The sequence below is a fragment of the Tachysurus fulvidraco genome, chromosome 8, assembly GCF_022655615.1.
Source record: "Tachysurus fulvidraco isolate hzauxx_2018 chromosome 8, HZAU_PFXX_2.0, whole genome shotgun sequence".
In the NCBI taxonomy this organism is placed as follows: Eukaryota; Metazoa; Chordata; class Actinopteri; order Siluriformes; family Bagridae; genus Tachysurus; species Tachysurus fulvidraco.
Window position 1 is genome coordinate 3,568,938 of NC_062525.1, and position 13,917 is coordinate 3,582,854.

Sequence of the window (13,917 nt, forward strand, 5' to 3'; positions counted from 1 at the left end):
GAGATATCATCACATCATCACACTGATTACACAAATACACTTCCATGTGTTACAGATGTTTATAGATTATTTTTACCTCTTTAATTGTATCTCAGATTTGTTTCTCCACAGATGATTGACTCACAGTTGTTATCTTGATTTATTTATTTTCATTTAAAAGTGTCTTCTTTTCGATCCCTTTTCACCAAACACTTTTAAAATCTTTATTAAAAATTCTTTAAACATAAAGGAATCTTTTTTGTGTAGTTGATCTACTTTTCTATATTTCAATTTCTTAATTTCTTCATGACATTTTTTATCTTGGTTGCATCTTGTTTTTATATGCATGTTTTATATCTTATTTTTTCCCCTCTTTCCACCATATATTTTGCTTTATTTCTTCATTTTGCCCCATCGAGTTCATTCTCCTCCCTTTTTTATATTTCAATCAGGACCACTCTTTGAACCGCCACCTTATTGTGGTGGAGGGGTTTGTGTGCCTGAATGATCCTAGGAGCTATGTTGTCTGCAGAGGTGGGAAGTAACGGAGTAAAAATACTTCGTTACAGTACTTAAGTAAATTTTTCTGGTATCAGTACTTTACTCCACTATGAAGTAATTATACTGACATACTTGCCCCTTAGCGACACATGTTTTCGGATTGCGTAGGAAACCTTCTGCACCCCCACTAAGGAGTGTATCTTAATTTGCACGGAGTCGTGTTGGAAACACAAGATCAACTATTAAAAGTTGGTCTTTCCTTGAACGCAGGTGTCCTTCCAAGTCCCCTAGGTCTTCTAACAAAGGCTCCTCTCCAAGGTCTTCTACTTAAACTATTGTTTGAATCTTTAAATGAAGCAGGCAGACTTAGACCTTTTTGTCTTTTCAGGATCCTCACAATGGGAGGCCTTGTTTTTATTAAAAGTAGTGTAATACAAATAGGTGTGTGTAATATATGTAAAATAAATACTCCTTCAAAAAACTTCCTTCAAATAATCAAACAATACTAGAATAAGTAAAAGGTATTAAGATGCAAAGATTATAACAAACCAAGAAACACTCTCCAAGTGTAACCTTACGTTTGTTCTATGATGCAACTAAAGTATAACATGCACTAGGCTGCTTACAATAGAATGCACACTCAATGTGATTCAAGGCAGGCTTTTATACTTTTTTACTGTGGCCAGATTTGGCTGTCAGGTTTGGTTGGCTTTGTGCCTTTTAGACGGCTACCATCTTATTTCATAAATACCTCTCGGTTTCCCAAACATATCTCACCAGCCGACTCTGTGTGCGCTGCTAATGTCTTTTCTTTTCTAACGTCACGGTTAACACTTCTATATATGGTCATACTTCCTGCTACTTCTCAGGCTGTGATTATATAGAACTGAAGTTGACAGGAACTTGACAGCAGGCTTTAATTCATTTTAAAGCTCACGTCATGTTCTTGTGCTGTGTGTGTGTGTGTGTGTGTGTGTGTGTGTGTGTGTGTGTGTGTGTGTGTGTGTGTGTGTGCGCGTGTGCGTGTGCGTGTGCGTGTGTGTGTGTCTCTGCTCTTCCCCATCGTCCCCGCATTATAAACTGTAATGAAAGTGAATGTTAGCAGCTCCATTTTGTGTGGAGTGAAAACTAAAAGATTTCAGGAGTAAAAACACAGTGAGTATCTAAAGCTCTAATATATAAACACACTGAAGTGACACTAGATGCAGAAGAGTTTTGTGGGTTTGTACTGAAGTTTTAATGTACACAGGTTGTTTTATAACATGATAGCGTGACTATTTCCTGTAAGTGAACTCTGTGCTGTTTCAGGGTTTAATTTAACACACCCACGTTGGTGTAGCTGGAACAGATATACTGTAGTACATTTCGTGCTGAAAATTTTTGTTACCTTTTTAAGGTTTTTGTTTGTTACAAATGTTGTGTAATAATTGAATGTTTTCTTGGTTATTATATATATATATATATATATATATATATATATATATATATATATATATATATTATATATTTGTTTAACAATCGGCAATAGTGACACCTACTGGAGAAAAAATAAGTACCATTGTATGTGTTGGTCACGTGATTTGATAAGCAGCATGGCGCATTGAAAAGCACGAGGTTATTACATGAACTGAGTGTAAGATTGTAATAAGAGTAAGATTGATTACTATAAGACTAATTAATCAGAAGTACTCTAATGTCTCCTGAAACCTGATTGGAAAGCACACGGTATGTTTGGTTATGTTGGTTTTGTGTATTACTATGTTTAATAGGCCATGTGTTTGATCGAACAATGTCATGGAATTCACTTCATTACAAATCTGATTGCAATTTTACTGTATTAGCTTGAAAATTTAATTTCTTCGTTGCTGTTGTTGTTGCATTAACATTTATTCTAATTGAAATTGTATGAAAATTTTTGAAACTTTTTTTTGCATTTAATACTTGTTTGGATAAAGGTGTAACTTGTTTAATAATTGACATTTGTACAATTCCAATGTGTTAGTACAGCTGGCTATTAAGCTGAATAATTTTGTGGTTTAAACTAAGTTACCAACATGGATCTAAATAGATCAGAAAGTGTCTTAGACCAAGTCATTCAAGCTCTTGAAGATGAAAAAGCACAATTAGAGGGGAATTTGGAAACTGAAATTGATGTCTCAGAAAGACAAAATTATGAAGAACGCATTTCAGAAATTAATGCAGATCTGCAGGTTAATAAAACAAAACTCCAAGGGTTATCATCAAAAGTTGAGCGAGAGGTTAGGCGATCAGGAAGAGAAAGTCGTCCAACAGAAAAAATGCTTGAGTTAAGACGTGATGAGTTAGCAAAAAGAGAACGGAAGTTTATGTTCACATACTTAAACTTTAAGGCTGAAGCTCAGTTTATCAGAGCTAAACTGAAAGAACAATGCTCTAAAACCGAGTTAGAGGATATGATGGTGACTGCAGAAAAACGTGAAACAGAGTTAAAACAAACCATCTCAAGATATAAGAAGGAGAATGGATAGCTGCACTTCAGTAACTAGCGAAGTAACTGCACTGCTGAAAAGACGTTGCGCAGAAGTTGGAACTACGGAGTTTCATGTGCAGTCTGTAAAGGAAACACTCCTCCAGTTACTGCAAAGAGATGATGCCAAGTCAATTTATGGATGAACTGTGTCGAGAGCTGAAAAGGAAAGTCAGCAGGAAAGTCATATGTCAGTAAAAAGAGCAGAAGCAGCGGCACGCTTAGCTGCAAAATGTGCTGAACTAAAGAGAGAAAAAGAAATCTCAGCTCAAAGAAAAGAGGTGCTAGCCCAACAAGAGAGCTTAAAATGCTGGAGGAACAAAGGGATCTTGAAGTCATAGAAGCTGAATATATTGTGTATGCAGAAGAGGAATCAAGATTGAATGCTGAAATAGGAGATACAAAAGAAAGATGTGCTTTGCCTTCATGTCAGCATCCGCTGCAACACAATAACCATTCATGCACCAACGTTTCAACCTATCAACCTTTAGCTTAACCGTGCTCTAAAAATAAGCTAGAGGCTAAAGTAGATGAGGTTGTATTAGTGAAAGCACTTACAGAATCCCTGGCAATGACCAAACTTCCAGCTCCAGAGCCATTTACCTTTACAGGTGACCCACTCAAGTTCACTGAATGGCGCACTTGTTTTAAAGCTTTGATTGAGACAAACTGTACAACTTCAGCACATAGGCTGTTCTATCTGAAGAAGTACATAAGTGGAGATGCGCTCAGTGTACTAGAGGGAACCTTTTATAGGAGTGACGAAAGACGCATACATGCCAGCTTGGGATGCCCTGAATAAATGCTATGGACACCCTTTTGTAGTTCAAAGAGCATTTAGGACTGTTGAATAACTGGCCAAAAATTGGACCTAAAGAATCACTGAAGTTAAGGGAGTTTAGTGATTTCCTTATTTCCTGTAAAAATGCAATGCCTCATGTACATGGTTTGGGAGTTTTGGACGATTGTGAAGAGAATCAGAAATTGCTGCAGAAACTTCCTGACTGGATAACAACTCGCTGGAATCGGTATGTCAGTAAAGCACTCGATGAAGAAAAGCCATACCCAAGGTTCGCTGGCACGCATTGCATGTAATCCTGTTTCCTCTCTACATGCAGATGAAAGGTTAGGGAAATAGCAAAAATGTTTCAAAGCCAGTGCTCTGATGCAAAATGTTAAACCCACTGCAAAGAACGTGAGTGCATTGGAAAGAGAAACCGGTACCAAACTCAACCCTTCTGTCACTCGAGATAAGAGACAATTAGAATGTGTCTGCTGTCAACAAAATCACTTTATATACAAATGTGAAAGGTTTGCAGCAATGCCTCTTGAGGAGAAGAAAAGGTTTGTCATCAACAACAAGATGTGCTTTGGTTGCCTCAGAGTCGGCCATATCTCCAAAAACTGTAGAAAGGGAGCAACTTGCAACATCTGCAGGCAAAGTCATCCCTCTCCACTTCATGAAGAACATTTTCAAGGAGAAAAACCAGAAGCTTCATCTGATGAAAGGGCTTCCATTAGCTTATGTAGTGTGGGAATGGACAACTATAATCGCACTTCAATGATTGTTCCAGTATGGCTCTCTTGTGCAACAAAGGACAGCCCAGAAATTCTAGCCTATGCATTGCTGGACACACAGAGCAGTAATACATTCATCAATCAGGACATCTGCGACAAACTGAAAGTAAACACAGAACCTGGGAAATTAAAGCTGTCCACAATGACTGATAGAGCTACGATAGAGAATTGTCAGAGAGCAGATGGACTAAGAGTGAGAGGTTATAGTTTGCAAGAGTACATTGAGTTGCCACCAGTTTACACTCGAGATTACATTCCCTTGGAACGAGATAGCATTAGTACTTGCAAAAAGGCTCAGAAATGGATCCACCTGCTCAGTGTTGCAGACAAGCTGCCAGATTTATTGGATTGTCCTGTAGGGCTTCTAATTGGCTATGATTGTCCAAGAGCTCTAAAGCCAACCCAAGTGATATCAGGGAAAGATAACGAACCATACGCAGTCAAAACGGACTTAGTCTGGAGTATAGTGGGATCCATATCTCCCAATAGTTGCTCTAGAAATGTAACAGGGTTCTGTCATCGCATATTGGTGAAGGAACTCCCAGCTATTACACCTGCCTCTATAATTAAGACGTTAGAAGCAGACTTTCGGGATACAGATTCAAAAGAAAGGATAATATCTCAGGAGGACATTCAATTTCTTCAAAATTCGGATGAAAGGGTTCAACACAACAGAGAAGGACATGTGGAAATGCCCTTACCTTTCAGAAAGCGTCCACAGTTGCCGAACAATAAGCAGCTTGCTGAAACATTCGCAAAAACTTCTATGTGGATGATGGTCTTGTCAGTGTTGATTCCAATGAGAAGGCCAACAAGTTGATTAGCAAGGCAAAAGAAGTTTTGGCTAAAGGAAACCTGCATTTGCACCAGTTTATGTCCAATAGCAGAGACATTTTGAGTGCAATACCAGAGAGCGAACATGCCAGTGTAGTGAGGGATATTGATCTGAACTACAATGAGCTTCCAATGCAGAGTGTACTGGGAGTGAAGTGGAACATAGAGACTGATACATTCTCATTTAAAGTTGACCTTACTGAAAGGGCTGCCACTCGAAGGGGGATTCTATCAGTGGTTGCAAGTGTGTACGACCCATTAAGTTTTCTTGCTCCCTACATCTTTATTGGAAGATGTAGGGAGTAGCCCCTACAAAGGTTTTCAGCATACCATGCCTTGAGCTGACTGCAGCCACAGTTTCAGCGGCAGTGTCATCTTCTTAGAGAAGAGCTAGACCTGGAGATAACTGAGGAATTTTTCTGGACTGATTCCCAGATAGTATTAGGATATATCAAGAACGAAGCCAGGCGCTTTCATGTTTTTGTAGCTAATCGTGTCCAGAAAATAAGAGACTCTACAGATCCAAAGCAGTGGTTCTATGTGGAATCAAGTCAAAATCCAGCTGATTGCACATCTAGGGGTTCCAAGGTGGCAGACCTAATTGACTCAAGTTGGTTGAAAGGCCCTAGGTTTCTATAGGAAAAAGAAATTGTTACTCATAAAAATTCCCCAAAGCTTCTTGTAGGTGACCCTGAGGTAAAGGTCCTGAAAACAGATGCCTCTATAAGAGACAACTTTCTTGAAAGACTTGCAAGATTCTCAGATTGGAATACAGAACTCAATGCAATAGCTAGGATCAAAAGACTTGTGAAAAGAGACAGATCAGGGTTCATTAGTGTAGAGGAGAGAGAGAAAGCAGCTCTTGTGCTCCTCAAGGCAGCACAAAAAGAAGCCTTTGAAGAAGAACTGAAATGTCTCAGTGAAAACCCTGCTAAGCTTCCAAAGAATAACAGGTTATACCAACTTGATCCTGTACTCCAGAACGAACTTCTCAGGGTTGGAGGACGGTTAAGAAAGTCTAACGCAGCATTGGAGTTAAAACATCCAATAATTCTTCCAAAGGAAGGCATCCTCACACAGCTAACACTTGACCATTGCCATAAGAAAATTCAACATCAAGGTCGAGGTCAAACCTTAAATGAGCTCAGATCCAGTGGATATTGGATAATGGGTGCAAGCAATGTAGTGGCCAAGTACATCAAAAATTGTGTTACATGCAGAAAGCTGCGCAGACCAGTTGAGGAACAGCGTATGGCTGACCTTCCAGCTGACCGAGTAGAACCATCACCCCCATTCTCATATTCTGGTATCGACTGTTTTGGCCCCTTCTACACGAAACAAGGTCGGAAGGAATTTAAAAGGTATGGTCTGTTGTTTACGTGCTTGAACTCCAGGTCTGTACATTTAGAAATGTTAGAAGATCTCACAACTGATGCATTTCTGAATGCTTTAAGATGTTTCATAGCAATCAGAGGAGCCGTGCGACAGATCAGATCCGACCAAGGTACAAATTTCATGGGGGCAAAGAATGAACTGGAGAAAGGTTTGAAGGATCTAGACCAAGAGAGGATCTCTATTTATCTGGCAAACAGTGTGATTTCCTTATGAATGTTCCTGAAGCAAGCCACATGGGAGGTGTGTGGGAATGCCAGATAAGAACAGTAAGGAGTGTGATGCATGCTGTTCTGGCACAAGCTAAAGGAAGACTAGATGACACCTCATTAAGGACATTTTTCTATGAGGCAATGTTAATCGTGAATAATCGTCCACTTACCACTGACACAATAAATGACCCAAAGAGTCTTGAGCCTTTGACTCCTAATGATCTGCTTATGATGAAGACTTCAGTGCCTCTGCCTGCTCCTGGCAAATTTATTTGTGAAGATCTATATGCTAGGAAAAGGTGGAGAAGTGTACAGTACTTGTCTGAACAGTTTTGGAGCAGATGGCGCAAAGAATACCTGGCCAACTTAAGCCTCAGACAACAGTGGCACAAACCTAGAAGAAATGTTCAAATTGGAGATGTAGTAATTGTCAAAGAGGAAAACGTCCACAGAAATGAATGGAGGCTAGCTAGAGTCGTTGAGACAAATGAAGATGATGATGGGTTTGTGAGAAAGGTTAAACTCCAAATGGGACAAAGAAAGTTAGGTAAAAGGGGTGAGAGATTGACACAAATAACCCTTTTGGAACGTCCAATTCAAAAAATAGTGGTGATAGTTGAGAACAATTCCTGAAATATGAGTATAAACAAAGTTGTCTCAACATCCAGAATGATGGTGTTCAGATAAAATGAAAATAACTCTTATTTTGAAAGTGTTGAAAGAAGAATGAAAGTTTAACAGTTTATAGGAAAATTACAGGCTTTATTGGTTTCAGTTAAAAGGTACACTACTTCCATAAATCCTTGTAATTTTGGTGGCAGTGTAGCTGGAACAAATATACTGTAGTACATTTCGTGCTGAATATTTTTGTTACCTTTTTAAGGTTTTTGTTTGTTACAAATGTTGTGTAATAATTGAATGTTTTCTTGGTTATTGTATATATATATATATATATATATATATATATATATATATATATATATATATTTTGTTTGTTTGTTTAACAAGAACAAAAAGATTAAGATTGATTACTGTAAGACTGGTTAATCAGAAGAACTCTAATGTCTCCTGAATCCTGATTGGAAAGCACACGGTATGTTTGGTTATGTTTGTTTTGTGTATTACTATGTTTAATAGGCCATGTGATTGATCGAGCAATGTCATGGAATTCACTTCATTACAAATCTGATTGCAATTTTATTTTATTCTTTTAGTTTTTCACGGTGCTCAATTGAAGTTGTGGTGAAACAAAAAGTAAATATTGAAGTTCTGAAGGCATCAGTTGAAGCGTGGTTTTTCTAGTCACGGAGAAAAAATTCAGGAGACGTTATAGTTGGAGTGAAGTAAACGTGTGTCCTTCTGTAATCTGGAGAAGCAGACATGACCTCCAACATGAGTGTGTCTGGAAAACAGGATTTACAGTAAAGAAAGACGAGAGGTGACTTAGTTTTACATTCACCAGCAATAAATACACACCGTCTCATGGGAACAGATCTGTATCTCTAAACTCTCACTAGTTAACAGAGGAACAAAACTTTGCTTTAAGGTGTTTAATAGCAGAGATTATATCACTGATCTGATCTAAGAACAGTTTAGACAACTCATTCACTGAGAGAAGAGTAAAAAGGACTGTGTAATGTGGAGCATAAGAGCAGCATAGCTTTGAGTCAGTGAACTCTACAGGCTTTAAGACCCAGCTGAGTCAGTTAGCTGATATCAGTGTAATTCCTGACTTATGAGGCCTGTCTCCTGTTTAAGTGTACAGACTGGATCTGAATTAAAAATATGGAATTATTGGTGTTTAATGATGAACACATTGTTTAACAGAGCTGAGACAGCAGAGTATTAATTATTGCTGACATTTCTGTTGTAATTCTAGAATGATGGAGGGAAAGAGATCAGACTCACCAGAACCCAGCTGTGTGTCCATGAAGAGTGACGCATCAATGGGACATCCAATTGCCTTCAGAGACAGAGACAGTCCTACTGATGTGAGGTCAGTAAATTGAGGTGTTTTACAGCAGTGTTCCACCTGATTAAACTCACTTGTCTCATTATGAAGCCCTTCATGAGCTTTATCAGGAGTTGAAGCAGTAAAACACTAAACTGTGCAGTGCTGCAGCTCTCGGACTGGCAGTGAGGAAAAGTGCTTTAAGAGTGCAGACTGAACTGAAGTCCCTGAGCTGGAGGGTCTGTGGTGCTACAGAAGAACATTTACACCTGGGACATTAATGACAATATAAATATTCAATTCAATTCAAGTTTATTTGTATAGCACTTTTTACAATGGGCTTTGTCTCAAAGCAGCTTTACAGAACAAACACAGAACAGAAAGTAAACATAAAGAGAAATACAGAGAATTAATATAGTAAAAATTCAAGATATACAGTATATAGTTCAGTGTGTATGTATGAATGTATATGTATTTATCCCCAATGAGCAAGTCTGAGGTGACACAGGCAGCAGTGGCAAGGAAAAACTCTCTTAAATTAGTAAGGAAGAAACTTTGAGAGGAACCGGACTCAAAGGGGAACCCATCCTCATATGGGTGACACTAGAGGGTGTGATTACAAATATACAAACAAACAAATGTTGAATTGGTGTAAAGGTCACATGGAGTTCAGATCTCCTCTTGGTATCATAGAGTCCAACTGGAGCTGGTAGATCTGTAGATGTCTCAGGATTCTCAGAGTCAGCCTCTTCTCAGTGGAGGTCCAAAATCTTCATCGCACGGAAGATGATCGGAGCTGGTACAATGTCTGGATGCCTCGGGATGGGTGTGAAAGAGAAAAGCAGTGTAGAGGGATTAACATATCTGCTGTTCATGCAAATGTGCAAGTCTGATGTAATGGTGCATAATTTTATGGGATATATTATGTGTGTGTGTGTATGCCTGACTAAAGAGATGAGTTTTTAATCTGTTTTTGAACTGGGAAAGTGTGCCTGAGCCCCGAACACTATCAGGAAGACTGTTATAAAGTTTGGGAGCTAAATATGGAAACGCTCTACCACCTTTATTAGACTTAGATATTCTGGGAACTACCAGAAGTCCTGAGTTTTGTGATCTCAGAGAGCGTGAAGGATTGTAACGTGTTAGAAGACTAGTTAGATACATGGGAGCTAAACCATTAAGAGCCTTGTACGTAAGTAGCAGCAGTTTGTAATCAATTCTAAACTTAACAGGTAGCCAGTGTAGAGATGATAAAATTGGGGTAATACGATCATACTTTCTTGTCCTAGTGAGAACTCTGGCAGCTGCATTTTGGACTAACTGTAGCCTATTTATTAAAGATGCAGGACAACCACCTAGTAACGCATTACAATAGTCCAGTCTAGAGGTCATGAATGCATGAACTAGCTTCTCAGCATCAGAGACAGACAGGATGTTTCTCAGCTTGGCAATGTTTCTAAGGTGGAAGAAGGCTGTTTTTGTGGTATGGGTGATATGATTTTCAAAAGACAAGTTACTGTCTAATATAACAGCCAGGTCTTTAACTGTTGAGCTACTAGTAACAGTACATCCCTCTAAATGGAAGTTAAATTGTGAGAGTTTCTGTGTACTGGTTTTTGGACCAATAAGTAGTATTTCTGTCCTATCAGAGTTTAACAACAGAAAGTTGCAGCTCATCCAGTCTTTTATCTCTCTAAGGCATTGAGTTAATTTGGACACTGTGGCTATTTCATCTTGTTTTGATGAGATATATAACTGTGTATCGTCAGCATAACAATGGAAACTAATCCCATGTCTTCTAATAATGTTCCCTAATTGAAGCATTTATATCGAGAAAAGCAGAGGACCTAGAACTGATCCCAAGTCAAGTCAAGTCAAGAAGCTTTTATTGTCATTTCAACCATATATAGCTGTTGCAGTACACAGTGAAATGAGACAACGTTTCTCCAGGATCAAGGTGCTACATAAAACAAAGACAGGGCTAAGGACATCTTAGCCACATAAAGTGCAACTGTGCAACCTGGTGCAAACAGTGCAGGACAAGACAAACAAGACAGTGCAGGACAAAAAACAGTGCAGACATAAAATTTCAAGACAATACAATACATCCTCGAGGGACTCCATGATTAACTGGTAGTAAACTGGAGGATTCACCATTTAATTCAACAAAATGGTATCGGTCAGACAGGTAGGATCTAAACCAAGTTAAAGCCTGTCCATGAATACCTGTGTAATATTGTAAGCGATCAAGAAGAAGGTTGTGATCTATAGTGTCGAATGCAGCACTGTCTTGTAGAACTAATAGTGTCATACAGTCTTGGTCTGAAGCTAAGAACAAGTTGTTTGTGACTTTCACAAGTGCAGTTTCTGTGCTATGATGGGGCCTGACACCTGACTGAAACGCTTTGAGGATATTGTTCTCCTGTAAGAAGGAGCTCAGTTGAACAGACACAACTGTAACACTTTCCCTCGTAACGTTTATGCTGGGGTGCCAGACAGAGATAAATACTCTGTCAATTATAGTAAGGATTTGTTAGTCCAGTCAGAAGGAGAGTGAACAACAGGACACATGTATCTTAATGTATAAACATCACATATATCCCAAAACTTGGAAGAGTAAACCAAATACTGAAGAACACAAACTTTTCACCATAATTTCCAGTGTATTCAATAATAATTGTGCTCCAGTTCAATCACACCACAAAACACAATTATTTACCAATAACAGTATAAACAACATGATCATAAACAACATTATCATCAACAGCAAAATTATTCATGTCACAACCCTTCAGCACAGTTCAAATAGTTCAAATAGTATGGAAAGATTGTACAATTAGGAGTAGGTGAAAGTCACAGTCGCCAGTTCATCACTTATTCAATCCATTGCTTCCAGTGTTAAGCAAAGTCAAAGACAGTTTAGTAGCGCTTGTTTAAGGGTTTCCCGTACTCACACCTCCACCAGCTTCCCAAGTAAAGAGCAGCTCCCAATCCTCCGTCCGTCTCTTTTAAGCGCCTATAGTGCCTACGTCATCTTGCATCCGGAAATGCTTGAGCGAACATAGGCGCCATCTGTGTTGCGGCCACTTTTGCCACTATCCTTAGATTAACGAACTGCGCCATATTAGATCAAAATTACACCTTGAATGGTGTGTTGTTGAAAGTGCACTGTCACACAACTTTTTCAAGTATTTTGGACATAAACGGAAGGTGTGAAATAGGTCTGTAATTTGATATTTCAATAATTAATATTAATAATTTTATTCATTTATTCAAACATTTGTTTCTAAACATGTTGGTGTCAGTTAGGAAATCCTGAAATCGGGGTATTGTGTTTAGAGGATATTGTTAAATATCTGTCTGTATTTATTAGTGTGTGATATGTGCAGCTATGAATACATATAGTACATATTACATGGTGTTTTGTTTGTTCACAGACCACAAAACTCAAACATCATCAGAAATCAGCTGGACTCTATATTCAAGGTGTGTGTGTTGTTTTTAAAGTGTGTAATGTGTGAGTTGTGATCGCTTGTAATGGTTTGATGTGCAGCAGCATTAACGGTAATCAGTCGTATGAGTTTTAAATGTGATAATAAAAATAGACTTTTCTTCTTTTGATAAAATAAAAGCCTCTCTCACTGTGTAACATGATCATATTTAGATTTGTTACTGTGTGTTTCTAACCAGGAGCTGGAACACAAAGTCATCACTCTGATAAAGAATGAGCTGAAGAGGTTAAGGAAGCTCCTGAGTCCAGATTACCCAGCATGCACTGGAAGGGAGGTGGAGGATGAGGAGGATCTGCACAGTGTCATAGAGGGAGCGCTGAAGATCACACTGCATGTCCTGAAGAACATGAACCACACAGATGTCGCTAACACACTGCACAACAGTAAGAGCTCTGAGTCGCGAGTTTATTCCATCAGGTTCACTTTAGTGTTTTTGGTAAAAACACTTTTAGTTTTAAATTTAGTTTTAATATCATGTTGTATCTGTTCATGGTCCAGCTTTAATAATATTTAGTACATCAGTCAGGAATTAATAGAATGTTTGAACAATTTTGCATTATAACTATTTATTACTAAACTAGATATTACTTTGTTTATTAGAACTCGGCTCTATGTATCAGCCAACGTTGAAGTCCAAGCTGAGAGAGAAGTTTCAAAGAATTAATGAAGGAATCTCACAGCATGGAAGCTCAGCACTTCTGAATGAGATCTACACAGAGCTCTACATCACAGAGGGTTGGAGTGGAGACGTCAATAATGAACATGAGGTGAGACAGATTGAGACAGCGTCCAGGAGACCAGCAACACAGGAGAAATCCATCAAATGTAATGATATATTTAAAGACAAGTCCATCAGAACTGTGCTGACTAAAGGAGTTGCTGGAATTGGAAAAACAGTCTCTGTGCAGAAGTTCATTCTGGACTGGGCTGAAGGAGAAATAAATCAGGACGTCACCTTCATGTTTCCACTTCCCTTTAGAGAGTTGAATCTGATGAAGCAGCAAAATCTCAGTCTGATGAATCTTATTCATCACTTTTTCCCGGAAATACGAAAACTAAAATCAATAGACTGTGACTCCTACAAAGTGGTGTTGATCTTTGATGGTCTGGATGAGTGTCGACTTCCTCTAAATTTCCAGAAGAATGAGAGATTGTGTGATGTGACAGAGTCAGCCTCAGTGGATGTGCTGCTGACGAACCTCATCAAGGGGAATCTGCTTCCCTCTGCTTTCCTCTGGATAACCACAAGACCAGGAGCAGCCAATCAGATCCCTCTCGAGTGTGTAGACCAGGTAACAGAGGTACGAGGCTTCAGTGATCCTCAGAAAGTGGAGTACTTCAGGAAGAGGATCAGTGACAAGAGCCTGGCCAATAAAATCATCATTCACCTGAAGTCTTCAAGAAGCCTCTACATCATGTGCCACATCCCAGTCTTCTGCTGGATCTCAGCCA

At 38.8% G+C, this 13,917-nt stretch overlaps 1 long non-coding RNA gene across 1 annotated transcript; it reads left to right on the forward strand.

Moving 5' to 3' along the window:
* Positions 1–1,104: 1,104 nt before the first annotated feature.
* LOC125145325 lies at positions 1,105–12,692 on the forward strand. The gene is made up of 4 exons (XR_007143686.1): positions 1,105–1,635; positions 8,882–8,998; positions 12,391–12,439; positions 12,644–12,692. It is a non-coding gene; the product is annotated as an uncharacterized LOC125145325 (long non-coding RNA).
* Positions 12,693–13,917: the final 1,225 nt, after the last annotated feature.